This window comes from Chenopodium album, chromosome 12 (assembly GCF_948465745.1).
Source record: "Chenopodium album chromosome 12, dcCheAlbu1.1, whole genome shotgun sequence".
NCBI classification, from domain to species: Eukaryota; Viridiplantae; Streptophyta; class Magnoliopsida; order Caryophyllales; family Amaranthaceae; genus Chenopodium; species Chenopodium album.
This window is the reverse complement of record NC_137845.1, coordinates 26,391,212-26,415,941: the sequence shown is the minus strand read 5'-3', so window position 1 is coordinate 26,415,941 and position 24,730 is coordinate 26,391,212. Positions and strand designations below refer to the sequence as shown.

At 40.5% G+C, this 24,730-nt stretch overlaps 1 pseudogene; it reads right to left on the bottom strand.

Annotated features, from left to right (window-relative positions):
• Positions 1 to 2,506: 2,506 nt before the first annotated feature.
• LOC145571075 (putative mitochondrial protein AtMg00860 pseudogene) lies at positions 2,507 to 2,890 on the bottom strand (annotated as a pseudogene).
• Positions 2,891 to 24,730: the final 21,840 nt, after the last annotated feature.

The following is a 24,730-nucleotide window of genomic DNA, read 5'->3' as shown; positions in this document are numbered from 1 at the left end:
CTTTTAAAATAGTAAAATAAATAATCATATAATAATTTTTTTATAAATAATTTTTTTTTTATGAAATAGTAGAATAAATCATATAAATAAATAATCATAGTTAAATATTCACATAAATATTTTAAAATAATTTTTTTTTTGTATTCACATAATTATGGGGGATTACAATCTACCCCTCTTAAAAGAAGTTTCGTCCCCGAAACTTAACCCAAAGCCCATAATTTCTCAAAATTCATTCAGACTTTTGTGTTTTGTATTGCTGTAAATTGCTTGATCCTCAATATGCATACTCAACATACTGAACTTTGTACTTAATGAACTCATACTTGGCCAGAGTTTACATACTTTTATTGTATGCAAATGCAATAATAATGCATGATAATAATTAAAAGCATGCAAAGTCAAACAATAAGTGGTATAGTTGAGGTAAAAGCACGAAATTACATCGCATTCTACCCCCCCCTCAAAAGAAAAGAGTTACGCCCTCGTAACTCACCTCGTCAAATAACTCAGGATACTTGTTCCTCATCTCTTCCTCGACCTCCCAAGTAGCCTCTTCGTACTCTTGGTTCGACCAAAGGACTTTCACTATCTTCACATCTTTGGTTCTAGTACTCCGCACCTTGTGATCTAGTATCTTGACTGGTCTTTCTTCATAAGTTAGGGACTCATCTAGTTGAATAGTCTCCGGTTGCAAAACATGTGTTTCACTAGGCACATACTTCTTTAATTGGGAGATGTGGAATACATCATGCATTTTCTCGAACTCCATTGGCAAAGCCAATTTGTAAGCCACTTTCCCCACACGTTGGAGAATTTCATACGGAGCCACATATTTTGCACTAAGCTTCCCTTTCTTGCCGAATCGCATCACACCTTTTGTTGCAGAAACCTTTAGAAAGACCTTGTCCCCAACACTAAACTCATCATCCCTTCTCTTCAAGTCGGTGTAACTCTTCTATCTATCTTGTGCTGCCTTTATACGTGACCGAATCAGTCTCACCTTGCTCACCATATCCTCAATGAACTCTGTTCCCAAGGTAACCCGTTCACTGTAATCATTCCAGGAAACTAGGCTTCTGCACTTCCTTCCATACAATGCTTCAAATGGTGCCATCTTGATTCTTGTATGGTAACTGTTATTGTAGGAGAATTCGATCAAAGGTAGGTGATCCTCCCAATTCCCTTGGAAATCCAAAGCACAAGCTCGCAGCATATCCTCCATGGTTTGGTTTGTTCTCTCGATTTGACCATCCATTGTAGGATGAAAGGCAGTACTCATTTTCAATGCAGTTCCAAGGTTTTCTTGCAGTTTTTGCCAAAACTTTGATAAAAACCTCGAATCTCTATCCGACACTATGTCCTTGGGAACTCCATGCAAACGAACTACATTATTCACATAGACACTTGCTAGCTGCTTCTTTTTCCAGGTCACCTTGATAGGAATGAACATCGCTGACTTAGAAAGTCTGTCTACAATCACCCAAATCGTGTCATTCCCACTACGAGTCTTTGGTAAGCCTGTCACAAAGTCCATGGATATAGAATCCCATTTCCAACCTGGTATTTCTAATGGTCGCACCTTTCCCATGGGTCTTTTGTGGTCTATCTTCACCTTCTGGCACGTCAGACACTTTGATACAAACTCAGCAACCTCTCTCTTCATATTCGGCCACCAATAGAACTCTTTCAAGTCCTTATACAACTTGTCTCCCCCAGGGTGAACTGAATATGGTGTGCTATGGCACTCCTCCATGATTTTTCTTCTTATATCCTCACACTTTTGTGGTATACACCATCTCTCCTTGTATCTCAAGCTCCCATCCTCATGAATCTTGAATTTAGTCTCCGCAACACTAGCCACACGATCTCTAATCTTCTGAAACGACTCATCCTCCAGTTGCTTTTCTTTAATCTCCTCAAATATGGAAGTTTGGATGGTTAAGGCACTCAGTATTCCCTCTAACTCTCCTTGATTGATAACCTCAATGTTCAATCTTCTCATATCTTCACACAACTCATTGGCCACATTCAAAGCATTGACATTATGACGCGACTTCCTACTAAGGGCATCTGCGACTACATTCGCCTTTCCCTCGTGATACTGGATGTGGACATGGTAGTCTGTGAGGAACTCTAGCCATCTACGTTGCCGCATATTCAAGTGATCTTGGGTGAAGATGTATTTTAAACTCTTATGATCCGTGAAGATCTTACAAGAGACGCCGTAAAGGTAGTGTCTCCAAATCTTTATGGCGAACACAACAGCTGCAAGTTCCAAGTCGTGGGTAGGGTAGTTGACCTCATGTTTTTTTAGTTGTCTCGACGCGTACGCTATCACCCTTCCATTCTGTTTTAGGACACATCCCAAACCATGCTTCGAGGAATCACTATACACCTCGAATCCATCTCTCCCATCGGGTAATACTAGCATTGGTGCAGAGGTCAATCGCTCTTTGAAGGTTTGAAAAGCTCCTTCACAACTCTCGTTCCACTCAAACTTGCTCTACTTCTTCATAAGGGTAGTCATGGTTCTGGCTATCCTCGAAAAATCTTTAACAAACCTTCTATAATACCCAGCTAATCCCAAGAAACTACGAACATCGGTCACATTCTTAGGTGTTGGCCACTCACTAACCGCTTTGATTTTTGCAGGATCCACAGATACACCCTCTTTTGAAATGTAATGCCCCAAAAATGCAACTTTCTCCAACCAGAACTCACACTTAGAAAATTTAGCATACAGCTTGTTCTTCCTAAGAGTTTCAAGAGTAGTTCTCAAGTGTTGAGCGTGCTCTTCCTCATTCCTCGAATACACCAAAATATCATCAATGAATACCACTACAAATTTATTCAAATACTCATGAAACACTCGGTTCATCAAGTCCATGAATATGGCTGGTGCATTGGTTAACCCAAAAGGCATGACTGTAAACTCATAATGCCCATACCGAGTTCTAAAGGCTGTTTTTGGAATTTCTTTATCTGTAACATTCAACTGATGGTACCCCGACCTCAATCAATCTTCGAAAACACACTTTCCCCCTTTAGCTGGTCAAACAAGTCATCTATCCTAGGTAGAGGGTACTTATTCTTCGCAGTCACATTATTCAACTCTCTGTAATCAATACAGAGCCTCAAACTCCCATCCTTCTTTTTCACAAATAAAATAGGTGCTCCCCAAGGTGATGCACTGGGCCTAATGAACCCCTTATCCAACAGCTCCTATAATTGAGCCTTAAGCTCGCTCATCTCAGCTGGTGCCATTCTATAAGGTGCTTTCGAGATAGGTGCAGCTCCTGGAACTAAGTCAATGGTAAACTCAACTTCCCTCTTTGGTGGCATTCCCGAAATCTCTTCTGGAAAGACATCTAAAAACTCATTCACAATTGGTACATCTTCCATGGACATCCTTTATTCACTAGCTTCTTGACCTTCAAAGCAGAAATAATCCCAAAACCCTTAGGCTTCCCTAAACGTCTATAGTACACTGTTTTACCCAAAGGATCACTCAGTTGTACCCTCTGCACCTCACAGTCTATCTTGGCCTTGTATGAAATCAGCCAATCCATCCCCAAAATTACATCTAAGTCCCCTAGATTAAACTCAATAAGATCCGACGGAAAGATAGCTTCTCCTATTTTCAAAGGCAAGCCTTTGAATATTTCATTACAATGAACAAGTTTACACGTAGACAAACTGACTGACACATCAACATGACTCGATTCAGTTAAGTTTAACTTGTGCACAACAGAAGAAGAAATGAAAGAGTAAGCTGCTCTAGAGTCAAACAAAGTGTTGACAGAGACAGTATGAATAGAAAAAGTACCAGTAACTACATCTGAGGACCTCTCAGCTTCTCCCTTGCTCATCACAGACAAGCGCCCGGGAGTGTTGTTTCTTCCTTGGTAACCATTGTTGTTATTGCCTGAGTTGTTGTTGTTGCCGTTGTGAGACCTATTGTAGCTGTTGTTCCCATTCCCAAACTTCCCATTCTGACCATTCCTTTTATTCCCTTGGTTGTTGAAATTGTTTGGCCTCTGTTGGGTATTCCTACCATTCCCACCATTTCCCTGTTGCTTCTTCTTGGTGTAGCACTCATATTCCTTGTGCCCCTTTTTGTTGTAGAACCAGAAAGTCACCAAGTTCCCATCACAGTCTCTCCCAGGTGGTTTCTCCTACACCTCTTACAGTAGTAGGTTCTCTCTCCATTGTTAGCAATAAAAGAACTGCTAACATTTTAGTTACCCTTATCAAACGAGTTCCCATTCCTAGGCCTCTTAAAGTTACTCTGGTTTTCAGGTTTCCCAACGTCCTTCCTTTTCTCCCCAGCCTTAGCACTCGTACTAGCACTTTTAGTATTCAGATGGTACAGGTGTGCATCTCTCTCATATACCTTGTCGAGGGTTTTAAAAACTTTCTCGGCTAGGTCTTTCTGTAACTCGTCAGTCAATCCCTGCTCAAACCTCTGAGCCTTCAGTTCTTTAGTTGGTACAACCTCAAGAGCGAACCTAGAAAGGGTCATAAACTTATTATAATACTCAGAGATTGACATATCTCCCATTTCCAGGCTTATAAACTCCTGAGCCTTCTGTTTCTTCAGGAATGGAGGGTAAAACTTGTCCCTTAAGGAGGTCTTAAACACTTCCCATCCAAAATTAGGTTTAGCCCTAATGGTCACAGCATTGTCTCTCCACCAGATATCAGCTTCGTCCTTAAGGTACATAGCAGCCTGGTCCACTTTCATACCCTCAGGACAGTTGAGTGCCACGAACAGCTTGTCAAACTCTCGAATCCAGTTTTCTAGAAAGGTAGGGTCAACACCTCCCTTAAAAACTGGTGGCCTAACCTGGGCCAACTTCTTGAACATCTCTGCCTGGGGGTCGACTTGGTCTCCCCGATTTTGGTTCAGATTTTAAGCCAACAAACGAATAGCATCAGCTAAGGCAGCATTCTCAGCCATTCTATCTCTACGGCTGAAATAGAATAAATATGCACTCCATTTTAAAATGAAACCCAAATACTATTCACACGTATTCATGAGTCACAATATTACACCCCCTTATCCCAAGCAAAACCGCACAATATAAACACGATTCATACGTAGGATTAAATGAAGTTAAGAAAATAATTTCCCCATCCCGTGCCACTCTTACTAAATTTAATCGTAGACAAAGAAATTCTCCCAAAATTATATGATCACAAAAGTTAAACTTTCTCTTACTCACAAATAATAAAAATAAAATAAAATGAAGCTCTTAAAATAAAATTAAATAATAACTCTTATTATAACCATAAATAAAGGTATCAATCCCAAATAATAACTCTGTAGCTCTGGCTACTTATTAAAATTAATCATCTAAATCAAATTATAATAAGGTTCTACTAACCATTGTCAATGGAAAATGCCTTATTCATACTAACTCCACCCTAACAAATATAGTCCTCAAGGAATCACATTGCAATTTTTGTCTTTCTCCTCACTATAAGTAATAACATCAAAGTCAGGATCATTTTCATCATCTGAGTCTTCAATAATTATTGCCTTATAAAGCGGATTCGGATTCCTAGTAGCTCTCCTCCCAGCATTTGGATTTTCAATTGGTGGTTGTAGCCATTCAAGATCATCCTCATCTGGAAATTCAATAAGAGTATACTCGTGGAAAATTCTATTGTAAGTTTTAATCTTATGCTTTTTATTCTTTGCTATCTTAAACTCATATAAGCTCTGGTAATCTTCTTCATCAGGTTGAGGTATTGCTGGTGTAAGAATCCTTTCCATAGTTTCAAGAGTATCTTCACTTCGAGTATCAGTCTCGTCCTCATACACGACTATGGGGTTGTTTCTAGTACCATTCATGCTTTCAGACGTGATTACTGAGTCGCTCATCTCTTTTCTACGTCAACCCAACGCAACGAACATTCAGAAAGCATAACACAAGCACATCACAAAGTAAATCAATTAAGACATTAATTACAACATGTTAAATAAATAAGAAAATAACACTTCATGTGATAATTAAATGATAAGATATGTATGAAATATGCATGCATTCCCTTCTTAAGTCTACCCAAAGCTCACCAAGTAGACAAAATAAACTTCAAAATTATTTTAAATAAAACGGTTTAAAACATACTTAGTTTAAGATATAAAGAAATTTTTTTTTTTTAGTCTTTAAATTCAAAATCTTCAACCATTAAATAGGCGCCTAAGACCTACTAAGCTAATTGGCTTTAGTGGTAATTAAATCTAACCTAAGCTCCCAGATACCACTTTGTAACACCCCAATAATTCTCTCTTTAAACCTGTGAGGACCCTGAATAATATTCAAGAGAATTACTGGCATGCTACCACCACGTGTTCAAACGTTAAGGCTTTTTCAGAAAATAGCAGCGGAAAAGCTAAATCAATTATATATAAGTTTCAAAACCAATAATTAAAACCAAACTGAATCTTACAACTTGGAACCAATAAGGCCCTTATTCAAACTCAAACCAATAGAAATAGTACAAAAGAAAAGTTGAGTTTAAATAACTTTAAAAATAAATAACAATAGAAGTAAGAAAAGCAACCAACACTCCACTCAAGATCCCACCACCTAGATACGGATGCTGCATGTGTAAGAACCTGTGGTTAGTCTGCTCCCCAATATTACAAGTGTAAAAATTGGATCGTCACAGGGTCATTGAAGGCGAAGGCCATGACCAAAGAAAGACACACACAGCACGCAATCAGCAAAGCTGAGTACATACAAGCTGCAAAACATAAAAGGAATCCCTAACATGCTACTTATAATCAATCATCACGCATCATTAGTTTATAGACTCGACACATGACTCAACTATTTATATTACTAAGACTCCATTAATTAATAATAGGTAAATCATATTTTTTTTTATTCGTTGGATTAAGCAATAGACAAGGTTGTCCAACCCATGCTCCTTTTGGATCATCAATAAAAGAAAAACCCCATGCCTCCTTTCGGAAACATCGATAAACATGCAACGACCACGGGCGCGACTCCGTGACCGTAGTTACTATGAGATCTCACCTAACTCCTAGTTTTTCAAAATTATTTGAAATAAGAGACTCGTAGATTAGACGGCCTCGAGAAAAGTGCACGGCTAATAACCCGTGTACCCCAACCCCTGATTGTCATTACTCCAGATGTGCACAAATCCAGAGTTTTATTGCTCATCCATCTTGCACTTTACGTGATTTACAAGTTTAGACTTGATGATGACTCGTATGCATAACAATACAAACATTCCAATATCAATTCAATCAAGCAAGGCAAGTTTCCAATTTCAATTCTTGATTTATTAGTGACAACAACATTTATTATTTAATCCTTTAACTAACTCGGTGTATAAACACCGTGAATGCATAAGGCACCCCACAAACTTAACCTCGTCATATAAGACTTAAATTTCCTCCTTTACTCATTCTATCTCCATGATCAAAACGAGTAATAAATGAATCATTTCACCAAACACATACCTTTGTCTCTAAGAGCATCTTGCATAATTAAAGCATAAACAACAATTGAAATATAGAATAGTGCACAAAATACGGAAATCATAATGTATAACCAAACAATTTAGCCCAGTCATCGCTATACATGATACTAAGTTCTTGATCCGTCCTTAAACATGCACCTAAAAGCAAGGTTTCGTAACTTGTACGTACCTTGTGCAAACAATTCGATTGGCCACTTTAAAACTAGAAGTCGCCTTCTACAAAGTCCTCTCCTAAACAAAACAATGAGGAATAAATCAATACCAAAGAAAATAAATTTACAGCAATACTAGACTACTTCAAAACCTCTTAAATCATTAAAATAAAGCTTTTAAATTGTTCCCCTTAGTCAATAATAACAATATAACATCCCAACTATTAGTTTATATCTTAAAATTATGAAAATATAGCGTATAATATAAAATTACAGCAAGTTTAACTTACTAATATATGCTGAAAATTTGTTTTATTAATAGTTTTTGCAATTCAAATAATCTATACTTATCATATTGCATAATTAGTTGTTTAAAACATATAAAAGCATTCTAAAACTTTAATTTTGGCTCCAAACAAATAAAAATCAGATTATATAAAATCTGAAAAATAATTTAAATTATAAATTTCAAACCTTTGAAGATCTCCATTCATAATTCAATAATTAGAATAGTGTATTACACATTAACCCTTTAAAACCCTTCAAATAAACATCATAAAACCCCAATCTCACAAAATATATAATCTGAAAATTAATTTTAAGTATAAAATTGTGGGTTTTATCATTATGAAATCATAGTATTGATAATTAACTTGCTTAACACGTTTTCAAACCCTAAAACATGAAAAATCAATGTTTAAACCCTAAATTATAATCTGAAATTTTGTATAATAAATTAAACATGTCAAAACTCATAAATTTATAATCTTTTATAATCCAAACATATTATCAAACCATAATAATATAATTTAGAAGAAAATTTTAATTAAAGGTTGAAACTTTAAACAATTTTACTTAAGATAATAAAGCAATAAAAAGAAAAAAAAAAGGAAGAGAGGAAGAAGAGGGCGGAACGGGCAGCAGCAAGGGGGGTTGGCTGGTGGCCGGCGGTGACTGCAGGCGGCGGCAGGGGCTGCGGCTGGGCGTCGGTGTTGCTGGCAACATTTTCACAAATTTTTTTTTTGTTTTTTTGTCGTGAAAATTGAAGGAGGGGAAAGCTTGAGGGTTTTTATTAGTATAGTGGCTTAGTTTCCTAGTTCTAATAAAACTAGGATTGTTACTTGGGCTTAGAGTGAGCGGGTTTTAGAAAAAGAGTAGGCTTAATTGTATAATAATTAAAATATAGGTGGTGAAATAATTTTTATGAAATAGTTTTATTACCTTTTAAAATAGTAAAATAAATAATCATATAATAAATTTTTTATAAATAATTTTTTTTTTATGAAATAGTAGAATAAATCATATAAATAAATAATCATAGTTAAATATTCACATAAATATTTTAAAGTAATTTTTTTTTGTATTCACATAATTATGGGGGATTACACCTACCGCCTAGAAACTCCAGACGGTAGGCGGCTCCCCAAAACATGGAATGTAGACAACCTAAAAAAGTACTACTTCTAAGAGTTGTAAATTTTTGTAAATGAAGAGCCTATCAAAGAAAAGTTGCTTTTTGTTTCCAATTCCTTTACTTACTGCTTTATATACATCTGGAATGTTCGAAATGTCGCCTGTACAATATACAGACAGCACACTTTTAAGTACTAAAAATTATAAACTAAGTCCACAAACTTAGTGGCTAAATGAACGTCCTACGAAGGCGTGAGGCCAATGGCTAGATAATATTTGAATTTATAAATTCACCTGCTCCAATATGAGTAAGGCATCCAGCGACGCCCATCCAGGTCGAATCGTCGCAGAGAGCATCTCCCATTTGGGTGGCACATTCCTCTATAAACAACTGCAGACGGCCGAAATTAAACGACCTAATTTGTTAACTCATAGCCGTTTGACAAAAATATTCTAAAATGAACCCAAGCAACGAGAACCGGATGTCCAAAGACAACAGACGGTGACCGAGCGCAGTTCTAACTTAGATTATTTTCCGAAATTATGCATGTCCTCCCAATGGGGCAAACGGACATAGTGTATAATTGGATTGGCGACATCCTAGACGGCGGAGAAGTAGTTCGATTTAACCATTTAAGCCGCCCGGGTCATTGGCTAATCCGCTTGTGTTAATGGATGGTTGTGTACTTGGTTGAAGGAATCCCTACTGTGATTGATTGACTTAGGACCATCTCATACTCTTTAAAGTATCAAAAGTTCCCAAGTCAATCAATCAAGTTTTGAAACCAACCACATAGCCGCCCAGGGGCAAGTACAACCGGTTGCCGCATGCTTATAATAAGTTAGGCAAAATTCACATATATACGCAAAAATTAAAAATACAAAAAATTCAAAAAATTGAAATGCAAATTAAACAAAACAGACTTAGTCGGCAATTTCATAAAATCCGACCAAAACGACCGGGAGAAATAATGTTAACCGGATGACCATACTAGAAAAATATAAATTGTTAAAGCCACATTCAAATACACGACACACGGGTCGGAGAAAAGTACTTGGCATACTGCCGCAGAAAAACCTAAGCTAGAACTACTGAGGTGCAGAAGGGTGGCCCTGGGCGTCAACCTCAAGCGGAGGAACAGGGGAGTCTTGTATAATATTTTCTTCAGGCACCTGCTCCTCTCTTCCTTCGCCTGCCCTCTGAGCTGGTTCCCCCTCATCAACTTCTTTGTTGGCCCATACGTCAAACGGCTCTGGCTCTGGCTCCGGCTTCCCTTCATCTCGTGCTAATTGAACTTCATCAGCATATTGGTAAGCCAGGACCCAGATGTCGTACTCCTTCCCTGGATGTAACGTCTCCTAGGCTATCTTCATGCGATTCTTCTAGTCGGTTTCATTCTGCTCGATGAGGCGGTTCTGTTTCGCCGTTAGGGTGACCTTGAAGTTAGCCTGAGCTTAGGCCATCTCGTTTTTCAGGCGGTCGACGTCTGCTCTGAGGCTGGTGTTCTCACTATCAGCACCCTCCAGAGCCTTGAAGTCCGCCTGAGCATTCTAGAGGGCAGCCTCAAAGTCGCTGGCCTTATTCTTGGCAGTCTTCAGCTCAGCCGTTAGACGCCTGATGTTTTTTGCCTGCGTAATTTCGAAGGCTTTAGTTTCAAGTTCATTTTTTGTAGTTTGATATTGGGAAAATGTCTGCGGAATCTTTTGCCGCTTTATTAGACCGTTTTCCCTCTTCCCTCTTTCAGGTGTACGGCCTCTTGAGCCTATTAACCCTCAGCACAGCCTGAGAAGTGCAAACGGTGTGTTAGGGACATAAGCAGGAAAACACTTAGAAACTAAGGGGAGATGTTATACCTCAGACAGGAGGGCCAAGATGAGTTCCAGGTTGAACGCCTCTATGCTAGGGATGGCATCCTTTTCCCCCTAAGCATGCTGCTGGACATCCGGCCACCGGGGGGAGCGATCTGCACCATAACTAAGATTGGGTGAGTGAGCTGTATAGGCGACACCTATCTGGTGCCGGCTGCCCGACGATCTGTCAGACGTCTGCTGAGAGTGTGATTTCACTCGCAGGGGCCAGCCAAGCTCAGGCGGAGTTTCGAAAGGGTTATCCATACCTTCGAGGACCAGAAGGCTATTATCGCCTATAGTGGCTGCAGAACCGACTGCAGTCTTGAGTGGATCACCACCCTTCGGTACCGAATGGGCACCCGGCTTAATCCCCATATTAATGCCTAGGCCGAACATCCCCCATCAATGCCTATCCCCCCGATGCTCAGACCGGATGAAGCATCTGGAGCCGTCTGCATGGACAACACCTTTTGAGATTTGTTTTGGCTAGAGGCGTTATCGTCCCTGGTCCGTTTGATCTGCTTTTGGAAGGACCTAGGAGGATCCCCACCCTGCAAATGAAATTTCTCATTAGACCTAAAGCCGGAAGAAACCGTTTGTATTGATAACAAAATGTTTACAAAAGAAGGTCAAACGGTTCTTACCTTTACCTGTATTTGGGCCCATCTGACTTTTGCATTATCGTTGCGGATTTGAGTGGCAGACCGCTTGGGTGTCTTGTCTTCGGAAAGCATCCTCGAAGCATTGGCTGCGAAACAAAGGGAAGATGCTTAGGTTTTGACTGAGATAGTGCATGTGGGAAAATGCCTCCCAGCCGGGGTGCAGCCCCTACATCTCACAGGCGGCAATGTACCCAAGAATGTTGACCCAAGAGTTTGGGGATAACTTCCAGACACCAAGGTCATACCCCCGCAGGACGACTTTAACTGCATCATGCAGGGGGAAAAGAGACCAACCAAAAATGCCGCCTCATAGCAGCCGAAATATTCATTGCAATTACGCTGTTCATCTTTCCATGCAATGGTGCCCAACTCAGGCTGCACCCGGATCTTATATCCCCCTCCAAGGGGTTGTTTGAGTGTAAAGGCTTCAAGACCCTTTATCATGCTTTCCCTGTCTCTAGTAGAGACATGGATTATGAAGGGATCTCCACCCTCGATCCATTTCTTCCTCTCTTCGTCCTCACTATCCTCAAGCAGGGAAAGGGGGGCATCGCTACTATCCTCAGAGCTAGACCCAGAGGCGGTGCTTCCCCCGTTTCTCTCTTAGGAGACCTCATCACCGTCTGACCTCGAGGCAAGCGCGACTTCCTCCCTGTCTTCATCTTCGGGCTCAATTTCTTGAAATCCAATATTGAAGACGGCCTCCTCAACGTCTCTATCCTCAGACTCGTATAAGATCCTGTCACTTGGAGTCTTGGGGATCCTAGAATGGGAGTAATCCCCTGAATTAACTGGCATATCCTCCCCCTCAATCGGCATGATTTCATCAGACGGTACCTCCAATGTATCGTCTCTTCTTTGCCGTCTGGTGGCCGTTTGTTTAGTTCGAGCCATTATGTCCTGCATTGACATAGAGACGATCGATTTTGGGGATGTACAAGGCTGCTCCATACACCCAGAGCCGGCACCCCCAGTCCTTAACTCAACCATTCCAGGAGACCGGGTTACTACTGGCCTAGGCTGTGCCGTGTGTGTTGGTGATGAGTCCATTTATTAAATGTAAATGTGCAAATGGAAAAAATAAGAATGAGCTGAGAGGGGTAGAGATGGTACCTTAAGATTTGACTCTGAAAGAGGGTCAAGCGGTGACCGGCTGCAACAAGCGGGCTGGAATCGTTTTGCTTATATACTACACAAGCAGATATTAACTGGCTGGGCAGACGGACGAAAAAGGGACTGTTTGTGAAATAACACAGACGGGTCTCAGACTCTCTCTCTCTAGAAAATCTTGACTTTCTCTCTCAAGACTTTTTTTTAGAAATGTCCAAAATAAGGGGGGTAAAAGTCATATTTATAGAGGGATAAAACCAGGGGCATCCTTGTAATTTCCACAGAATAAAAACAAGGTTAACCCTAAATTTACTGATTGAAATTAACCTAGCAGTAACAGAGTGACCAATGTCATATATTGGTGAAGGAATAATTGCGTCGTTAGACAACTACACCTAAATCAAATACAATTTATAACACTCGACTTATCCTAATACAAGTATATGGGAAGAAGAGGGGTCGAACCATAGGGAGAAGCACATAAACACCACATTCATCACTAGACTTTAAGCTATCTCGGGACAAAGGATAGGAATGACTAAGAGATTAAACTAAAGATAAAACGAGTTAAAATCAATATAACTAAACACCAAGGAAGATGGGTAGATGTAGATGCCGCTTGATCATGCAATAACATAAAAGCAAATCAATAGTGAACTAAACATGCATGAATATCGATATAAGGTTCAATCTAATCGCCTTCTGGGGTTAATCGGTTTCTCCTAACATAGCCTCTATGTTTCCACACTAGAACCATATATTGGGAGGTGCAATCAAAGAACAATCGATAGAAATGAACCTTAACTAAGTCAACTTCCGTTCCTTGTTAGCAAAGATTCACCTTTAATTAACTAACAATGTGCACTTGCAAGAAGATCAAAGAATATCAAGCATGCAAAGACTTTATTCACAATTAACTTAATCTCAATATTAAAAGCATGAACAATTATCAACTACACCATCCCCACACCCTTGGCTAAGAGACTACTCACAAATCATGTTGAGAACAATATCAATCATCAAATCAATAAGCATCAACATGATTAATAAGCAAAGAAGGAAAATCAAAGTAAACAAGCAAAATTAAATGCAAAAGTAAAGAGAAAGAGTAAGAGATTGCTCATTAATTGAAGTTGAAGATCTACAACAGATTAAACAAGCTTTTTCTTCAAAATCCAAGTTCATGAATGAAGAAACCCACACTTTCTCTCTACCAAATGAAGATTAATAGTATTTCTCTCTCTAGATTAAGCTAAAAATTGTGCAGAAAATTAAAACTAAGTTTTTCTAATTACATCAAAACGTTCTAAAATGGGACTTATATAGTCCGTACAGAGCCAGCTGAAATAGAGGAGTGGTCCGACCGAACACTGGGAAGGTTCGGCCGGACTACAGGGTAGGTTCGGCCGAACCATGGGTAGGTTCGGTCGAACCTCCCTGATCCTGGTCTGGTTGAACTTTTGAGGATCGACCACTCCTGCAAAATTGCCAAATTGCTTCTTGACTCTTCCTCGACGTTCGGACGAACCACTGAGCAGGTTCGGCCACACCCTAGTTCGGCCACACCTTCAGGAGGTTCAGCCGAATTTCTTCTGAATCTTGCTTCCTTCAGCTTTTCTTGAACTTAGCTTCCTCCTCTTGAAAACCCTGATGGTTCCTACAAAGCATAAGCATTGAAATCAAAGTAAAGAGTAGGAAAAAGGGGCAAAATCTAGGAAAGAAGATGCCTAAAGGGAAAGGGAACTAAGTGCAAAGAAAAGGATGCAAACAAGCCGCAAATGTGGGAAAATGACCATCAAAAAGAACCTTAATCGTGACATAAATGCCACTCATCAAATTCCCCCACACTTGCCTCTTGCTAGTCCTCGAGCAAGGAATGCCAAAACAAAGAGAAAGTCAAAACAAATATAACATGACAAGGGTTAAGGAAAACCAATTAAGCACTTATGTAGAAAATTCTCCATTTGAACTCGAACGAAAAGACATGCACCAAAGAATACTCACCTTTCTCAATTCAATGAGGGAAAACACGTTATAAGATGCTCGGGGTTGAAAGAGACAAACCTAAGCTAAGCATAGAGAACTAATTACTTCACTCTCCGCCCCAGCCCCAACCAAGACGGTCCACGTTATCTCCACTAGTTTCAAGTCATCCCCTAGCTAGCTCCTCATGATTCCTCGAGGGAACCGGAAAAAGATATTTATATGTGGAATCATAAGGTCATCCCGACATCTCAACTATGAATACTCTCTCCATAGGTTGAAATCTATCTCCCTCCACCGGTCTTTGACCGAGCTCCTCCAAGTCCAAGGGTCTTAAATAGGGTTGTAATGTCATGGCTAGGGGTTAAGGTTGGGAATCAATTTGAAAATTTTGGTGGCAAATCTTAAGTGAAGCAAAAGAGTGGCCATCTCTCAAGAACAACCTAAGAATTGTACATAACCTCAAATTACAACCTTCAATACAAACCTCACAACATTACTTCATCCCTTTTCATTTCTTTCATCTTTTTTTCCATCATTTTTTTTTCTTTTCATTTCATTTTTTTTCATCACTTTTTTTTTTCTTTTTTTTTTAACTTCACTTGGTTTTCATGTGTTGCAACCTTCTTCACAAACCTTTTGCATATTCTTAACCAACTTTCATAACCTTACTTGAACTGATTACACAACTTTCTTGCTCAAGATCAACACTCTCAAACTCGAACCTTACAAGCCAATGCTTCACTAACTACAAGGGTCGGTAGAACATAGGCCGATAGGTTTTTAATATGGCTAAGTCAAGAAAGGGAAATGAGATCGAATTGGTTATCAAGTAGGTGGATGTAAAAATAAAAACTAAATTTGTAACAAAACATAAAGAAAACAAAGAGAAATGAGAAGAAATGCCCTCTTCCTCCTCTAGAGTTGTTTGGTCACGTCTCGGGAGCTAGATACAAACACAAAGATTATGACATGCATAGTTAAGGATCCAAAATGCCGCTCACAAGAATGATGAAGGCTAGAACAAATGACGCTCACATGGGATAAGAAATAAGCAAATACTAACTAGAGGGAATCCTATCCACTATAGAGAGAAACTCCATCTTACCACTTTCCATTGAACTAGGGGTTCAAATGTCCTCAAAAGTTCTAAACCGGGCTACCTTAGCTTACAATGTGTCTAACTCAACCCTGATCATTCTCAAACCGTGCAAACCCTCATCAATTAGGAAGATAAGCATTCAAAGATGCAACATCATAAAAGGCATATATAACCAAATGAATGAGCACATTCCACATCAAAAATCATTTTAACTTGTCATATCCATGTTTGTAACACAAAAAGGGAAAAACAAAACAAAAGAAAGAGGAAGAAATCAAAAAGGTTCACACACGAGGCATATAATCCTATTAAATCCCAATCGTCATACAAGTGATCGTTCCATAACAACATCAACGATCCTAGGTTCCATAGAACCAAAAGCAAACATCCTCGAACCATTCAACTTCTTCCTAAGCTAAACCTAGACTAAACACTCAAAGAAAGAGCAAATAAAAGAGAGGAAAGGTCTCACCAAATGCCGCTTGAAATGGAAGAGAAGATAATTCATACAATCTCACCAAGGGAGCTTGTGTTGCTCCTTAACTTCCTTCGTTTCCGCTTTCAAGCTTCAAGAAAGGTGAGCCAAAACAAAAGAAAATATGACAAAACAAGAAAAAAAAAATTAGAAACCAAAGAAAAAGACTAGAGTTATAGATAAAAAGAAAAATAAATAAAAAGTTATCTACAAAGTTTGGATTAAGGGAATTTGGATTGTCGGGAATTTTGGATTTTTCCTTGGGAGCATCTTTGCCTACATAAAGCTCATTTATCATCAAAAATCATCAAAAATCAGCAAAAATCATCATAAAAACATCATCAAAACATCACCATCATCATCACAACATCATCCACTACAACAAGGCCACAATCCTCAATAGTCCTCCTCATGTACAAGCCACTACCCTACCACACTACCCTCCTATGTACACTTCAACCAACCCAAAAAGGAACATCCTCCCCCACACTAGTCTTTTGCTCGTCCCGAGCAAAAGTTAAAAGTTAGAAGTTCCGGGGGGAGGAAAGGAACCCTCATCATGGGTTCCTTTCTCCTTGCCCTCTAGGACGAGGAGGGTTCTCAAAATCAAACCCAGGAGTGTCCATAAATGGGTGGAAGGGTTGGTTGAAATGCTCATAGGGCCACCACTGGTCACCCTAACCCCCATCAAAAGGGTTTGGGGTGGATGTGCGAGCCGGATCATAAGCCGGATCACACCCACCCGGGCGATAAGGATCGTAAGGTGGGGTGCCAATACGTTGAGAAGGTTCGATGGGACCTTCCCAATAGGGGTAGACATTTGGGGTAGGGCTGTTGGGGTCATAGGGGTCCCAATGTGGAACCGGACCCTCTTGAGGAGGGTGGTAGGGGTAGTTAACATAGGGTGCTTGGATGCCCGCTTGTACAAGGTTATCATAATTCATCCTCCCGTAGTACCCCCATTGTTCAATGGAAGCTTGGTTATCCCGGCGGATATCCTAGAGGGTACTACGGAGGGCATTCATATCAAAAGGAGGAAAGGAGGAAGAGGAAGATGCCTCACCTCCCCCGCTAAGGGGGGGAACAGTTTGCTCCTGGCGGTGGACCGGCGGAGGATGAGGAACTACACCCCGGGCTCGTGTTCTTCTTAATTCATCGGGGATGTGCTGCCGGGTGATCTTCCATTTGAGAGGAGAGGAGTGGTCCACCGTAGTGAGGGATGGGTCCGGAAGGACACACCATTCAACCTCTTTGTCCACTAAGAGGATGAATTTGCGCTTGCTTGTGGAGTAGTTAATGAAGCGGTTGTGACGGAGAGCACTAAGGGAGAGAGAATAGGGAGGAAACTTGTCGGTGACTTCCTATCGGGTTTGGTGCACAAATGGGAGCATTTCTATTTGTTCCTTGTAAGATCCATTCTTCAAGGAAAGGGCAATGATAGTGATCATGCCCCCCATAAAAATGTCATCACCAAGACGGTTGTCCCGAGTATCCAAAAGCCTTTGGATGAAGGTGGAGGAGCTTTGGAACTTGAGGCGCCGAGGGTTGTCGGCCAAAAATAGACAAGCTACCTCATCCTTAACCATTGAACCGAGGTTTACTTTGAAGAACACGGCATATTGGAGAAGCCAAGCAAAGTATCTCATAGATATGTGGATGATGTTGTTGACCTTAGATGTGTTAGTTCGGAAACTATCCCTGGTGGATATGCTCCTCCACCATTCTTGCTCGTTGTAGGGGATGCAATGAGTGGAAGTCATCTCGCAAGGATGGTCTAGCCCAGTCGCATGCCAATGGAAGATCTCGTTTAGATCACTCTCGGTGAGGGAGTGATCCTCATTGAACATGCGAAAATGTATCGCAAGCTGAGGTTCCTCATCGTTAAACTCCGGCTCTATGACTTCCTTGCGGAGAGAGGCAAGGAATTCCAAAGTTACTCGCTTATAGGTGTGAGCGTGAAGGTAGATGAATTCACCCCATCCAAAATTTCGTGCTAACCGGACTACCTCATCCAATATACCGAGCTTTTGCAACGTTTTAGGACAAAAGAACCTTGTTGAACGGATGGGACGATTGATGAGGGCTTTGTAGACGTCCTAAAAGTGCTCATCCGGAGCAATTATGCTATGATCATTTATGCCGAGAGGAGGCGGGAAACTTGTTGATGAAGATTCACCCACTCTCTTCCTCTTTGACTTGCTCTTGCCGAAAACCATGATTCTACAAAATTACCAAGACCTATTATTAGGACAATTTCATTAGAGATGACATAAGAAGCTAGCCACGGTAAAAGTATATGCGTGAAAGTAGCTGCCTTAAGTTGTGAAATAGATGTAGAGGATGACAACAATACAATTCAAGACATAAATGGACACATTTAAACCAAGGCATGGGCAAGAAACCCTATGACATTCATATATAAGTCCTAACAAAGTTTAGGTGAATTTTGGCATGATGTCTCCTAATTACGTAATAATCATTCACCAAACCATCAAAATCATACCAAAAACAACAAGAATCAATCTCCAACAACATCCAATTCATGAATTTCTCAATCACCAAATAGTAGCATGAACACCATAGCATGAAATCAACATTTTTAAGCAAAGACATTGAGATCAAATAAAACCAAGGTATACATGCATAATCATGATAACAACATGTTCTACTGTCAATTACCAATCAATTGCAACATGTAAATCCAAAGAACCACAAGAATCAAGCAAGTTATTATTAACAATTTCAAGAACACCACAATTCATATTTAAACATGCAAAACATGGTAAAACTATGAGAAATTGAAGAAATGAACATGAAAAAGGTAGGAAAACCATACCACAATTGATTGTAAGTAAGTAGAAACCCAAAAACACCAAAGCACTCAAACCCTAGAAATTGGGGAAAAAAGAAATATGGGATTTTTGTGAGGAATTTTTGGGTGGAGATTGTAGAAATGGAGGAGAGGATGGAAAATAAGTGAGAAAAAGAGAAGATTGGAGTGATTTTGATGGAGGTTTGAGGTTGTAGGAGGGGATTGCAATGGAGTTTAGAGTGAGAAGGAGGAGAATAGAGAGAGAGAGGGTCGAATGAAATGAAGGTCGAAAAGAAGAGCAACCCTTTTTTTTTAAAAAAAAAATTCGACGAAGGTTCGGCCGAACCTTGGGTAAGTTCGGTCGAACTCTTGAAATGGTTCGGCCGAACTTGCTCAAGGTTCGGTCGAACCTGCTCTCTAACCCGAAATTCACAAAATTGGCAGAAACTTTCCAACTTTTAATTCCAGAGCAGGTGCGACCAAACACAGCAATGTTTGGGAGAACTAAAGTTCGGTGGAACCCCCCCAAGGTTCGGTCGAACCTACTCTAGATTCTTAATTTCTGCAATTCTGGTAGAAAGTTTTCAAATTTAGGTTCCAGAGGAGGTGTGACCGAACTCAAGAAGGTTCGGGCAAACCTTTCAAAAAGTTCGACCGAACCTTCAGGGAGTTCGGTCGAACCACCTAGCTTTTTCAAAAAATGCTCATTTTGCAACACAATATGCATAAACACTCCTCTTCAAAACACACTAAACACTATACCATCATGCTAAGGCAAAGCATACCAAAAATTCCAACACAATCAAAATTCAAAAATCCAACAATCCAACATTGTAGATAGGAAAATAACAAAGCATCAAGAAAGGAAGAAAGAGAAAAGGGTTAGAGACTCTGGTTGCCTCCCGGAAGCTCTTTTGGTTTACGTCGTTAGCTCGACATTCCTTGAATCGATCAAGGATAGTCAAATTGATGATGCATATCAAGAAGAGTCACAGAAATTGGTTCATCACTTGGGAATCCTTCGTAGTAGGGCTTGAGCCGGTGACCGTTCACTTTGAATGGAGTATGCCCGTCTTGGCAAATCTCATAAGCGCCATATGGAAACACCTCCATGATAATGTACGTCCCACTCCACCTTGACCTAAGCTTGCCCGGGAAAAGCTTTAAGCGGGAGTTGAATAGGAGGACTTTTTGGCCTTTGACAAATTCCTTCTTGACAATTTGAGCATCGTGCCAAGCCTTAGTCCGCGCCTTACACATGCTTGCGCTATCGTAGGCATTCACCCTCAACTCCTCTAACTCATGTAGCTCTAGAAGCCTTTGCTCACCCGCACTATGGAGATCAAAGTTGATTTGCTTGATTGCCCAATGCGTTCGATGCTCCATATTTACGGGCAAGTGAGAATTTTTCCCATAGACAAGCTTATAGGGAGTGGTCCCTATTGGAGTTTTGAAGACGGTCCTATATGCCCATAGAGAGTTGATGAGTTTAGAAGACCAATCCTTTCTTGTTCTAGCAACCGTCTTCTCCAAGATCACCTTGAGCTCTCTATTGGTGATCTCCGCTTAACCACTCGTTTGAGGGTGGTAAGCAAGCCCCCGCTTATGAGACACTCCATATTTATCAAGAAGTCAAACGAAGGTGTGGTGCTTGAAATGTGACCCCCATCACTAATTAAGGCTCTTGGAATACCAAATCTCGGGAAAATCACTTTCTTGAAAAGATTAACCACTACCTTAGAATCATTTGTAGGGAAGACACGGCCTCCGCCAACTTTGAGACATAGTCAATGGCAACCAAAATATACTTGTTCCCATGTGAAGAAATAAAAGGGCCCATGAAATCTATAGCCCACACATCAAAAACTTCAAGCTCAAGGATGGGGTTTTGCGGCATTCCATTCCTCCTAGAAATATTCCCCATCCTTTGACATCAAGTCTTAACAAAAATCCAAGCATCCTTGAATAGAGAAGGCCAAAAGAGCATAGATTGTAGAACCTTTGAAGCGGTCTTTTGAGCACTCATATGCCCACCACAAGGAAAAGAGTGGCACATATGGAGAACACTTTGAACCTCATCGTTGGGGACGCATCTCCTCAACAAACCATCGACCCCTCTCTTCAATAAAATGGGATCATCCCAAATGTATCTCTTGGCCTCATGCTTGAGTTCTCAACGTTGTTGTGAAGTGAAATCCGGAGGTACGGCACTACAAGCTAAGTAATTCACAATATCCGCATACCATGGCTCCGACTTCACTTCAAGGACATATAGCACATCATCCCTTAGAGCGTCCTCTATTGGCAAACCATCATCTTCAAACCTTGCACCGCCCAACCTTGAAAGGTGATCCGCCACCACATTCTCGGCTCCCTTCTTGTCTCTCATCTTATAATCGAAGTCTTGGAGGACTAAATCCCATCTCAACAACCTCAGTTTAGCTTCCTTCTTTCCTATCAAATATTTGAGAGCCGAGTGGTCGGTATACACAATTGTCCTAGAACCAATGAGGTAGGTTCTAAACTTCTCAAATGAGTTAATAACCGCTAGGAACTCCTTCTTGGTAGTTGTGTAGTTTCGTTGGGAATCATTGAGAGTTTTAGACAAATAATGTATGACATGAAGTTTCCCATCCTTTCGTTGTCCAAGAACCGATCCAATGGCCTCGTTGCTTGCATCGCACATGAGCTCAAATGGAAGAGACCAATCCGGGCCTTGGACAATAGGAGCGGTGCAAAGGGCTTCTTTCAACCTACAAAAAGACTCTTGACAAGCATCATCAAACACAAACTCCTTATTTTGTTGCAATAGGGATGTGAGAGGCCTAGCAATCATTGAAAAATCTTTTATAAAGCGCCGATAGAACCCGGCATGGCCAAGAAAGGATCTCACTTTCCTCACATTGGTGGGGGAGGAAGTTTTTCAATGACCTCTACCTTGGCTCTATCTACCTCAATGCTGGCATGGGAAATTTTGTGCCCAAGAACAATCCCACTTTCCACCATAAAGTGGCACTTTTTCCAATTCAACACGAGGTTAGCCCTCTCACATCTTTCTAAGTAACGAGATAAATTAGATAGACAATCTTCATAGGTGGCTCCTCCAACAGAGAAGTCATCCATGAAGACCTCTATCTCATCCTCAATCATATTACTAAAAATGGACATCATGCAACGTTGGAATGTTGCGGGGGCATTACAAAGCCCAAAAGGCATCCTACGATACGCATAAGTACTGTAGGGGCATGTAAAAGTCGTCTTCTCTTGATCCTTGGGGTCAATCGGGATTTGGAAAAATCCCGAGTAACCATTGAGGAAACAATAGAAGGAATGCTTTGTAAGCCTTTCCAACATTTGATCAATGAACGGTAGTGGAAAATGATCTTTGCTTGTACCTGTGTTAAGTTGGAAATAGTCAATACACATGCGCCAACCGGTAACAAGCCTAGTGGGCACTAGTTGATCATGATCATTTTTCACTACCGTCATGCCCCCTTTCTTAGGCACAACTTGCACGGGAAATACCTAATCACTATAAGCAATTGGGTAAATAATTTCCGCATCCAGAAGCTTAGCTACTTCCTTCCGCACAACCTCTTGCATGGAAGGGTGAAGCTTTCTTTGCCTTTGTCTAACGGGTTTGGCATCTCCCTCTAGATCAATTTTGTGCATGCATAAAGATGGACTTATACCTTTGATATCATCAATGGTATAACCCAAAGCTTTCTTGTGTTTTCTCAAAACATTGATCAAGAGGGAGGTTTGCTCCTCCGTTAGGTTAGAATTGATAATCACGGGGAAAGACTCATCGGGACCAAGAAATGCATACCTCAAGCCCAAAGGTAGAGGTTTCAAGTCTACCTTTGGTGCTACATTACCATTGGGGCTCTCTTCTCTTTCTTCAACTTGAAAGAGGTCATGAATGTAAGGAGCCTCCTCTTCCATGCTCGCATCCTTGCACTCCTTCTTGCTTTCCTCAAGAAAATCCTCATAGAATTGTATGTCTTCTTTTTGAGTACCTATCTTTGATTCATTCAACAACACACTTTCGAGAGGATCATTAGTAGCATGCAAGTGGGAGCGAGAAAATTCATTAAGCACGGTAACAAGAACATCTACTCTAAAGCATTCACCACTTGAGGAGGGTTGTTGCATGACATTATTCAAATCAAACTCAATGGAATCATTGTCAATTTTCAAGGATATCTTACCCTTCTTCACATCGATGATAGCTCTAGAAGTAGCTAGAAATGGTCTACCTAAAATTATAGGAATCCTCTCATCCTCATCCATCTCTAGCACATAGAAATCCACGGGGAATGTGAATTTTCCTACCCTAAGGGGAATGTCCTCAACCTTGCCCATGGGAAACTTAATTGAACGGTCCGCTAGTTGGAGTGTAATGTTAGTGGGGGAGAGGGTTCCTACACTAAGCTTTTGGTAGACGGAATAGGGCATGAGACTCACACTTGCTCCTAAATCACACAAGGCTTTTTCAAATTCAATGCCATTGATAGAACAAGGGATGGAAAAGTTACCCGGATCTTTCAATTTGGTAGGAAGTTTGTTGGAAAGAATCGCACTACAATTGGCAGTCAAACTCACCGTCTCACACTCCCTTCTCCCACTCAAAAGATCTTTTAAGAATTTGGAATAGTGGGGCATTTGCTTCATAGCATCAACAAAAGGGACAGAAATCTGCAAATTCTTTATGACTTTCAAAAACTTCCCAAATTGGGCATCAAGTTTAGCTCTCACAAATCGTTGTGGAAAGGGTAGCTTCTCCTCTCTAGGTTGGCGATTTAGGGGCAAGGGGGTGGCTTCTTTTTCCTTTGGCACCTCAACATCTTTTTCCTTTTCAACACTCAATGGCTCATTGGTTTTTTCACCCTCATTCTCTAACTCCACCTCTTCTTGGGGTTCTTCCTCAACTAAAGGGTCACTCCCTACTACCTTCCCACTTCTAGTTGTCACGGCATACAAAGGTTTTGGGTTGACTCCTTGACTTGGAATGTGAGAAGAAGAAGAAGAAGAAGAAGAAGAAGAAGAAGAAGAAGAAGAAGAAGAAGAAGAAGAAAGGGATGAATTAGATGCAAGTTGAGCAATTTGGGTCTCAAGCATTTTCATGTGAGCATTGGTGTGTTTTTAGGCCTCTTCATGTTTCTTTTGATCCTCCTCACGCATTTTCAATAGAGCATCTAATTTAGCCATCACGGGATCATTTGGAGGGGCTTCAAGTTGAAGAGGTTGTAGAGGTGGAGAAAGTTGGGGTTGATGGAAACCCGGAGGCCTATTAGTTTGGGCATAGTTAGAAACATATTGACCCCTATTTCCTCCGGTGCCTTGGTTAGGAACATTTCTTTGTTGATTATTTCCCATGTTACCTTGATCACCAAAATTTTGATTTTGATGGTCATGGTATCGGGAATTAGGTTGTTGGTTTTGATTACCATACCCCCTTTGGTTAGAGTAGCCTCTTCCATTGAAATTGGAAGGGCCTCCCCCACCATGGTATTGGTTATCATAACCACCACCACTTTAGTTCCAACCACGGTTTCCACCTTGATTCCAATTCCCCATTTGATTGGAGTTTGGCCTTAAGTTCCCTACATTCCCCATTCTAGGAGCAAAATTCATAGCATTGACATT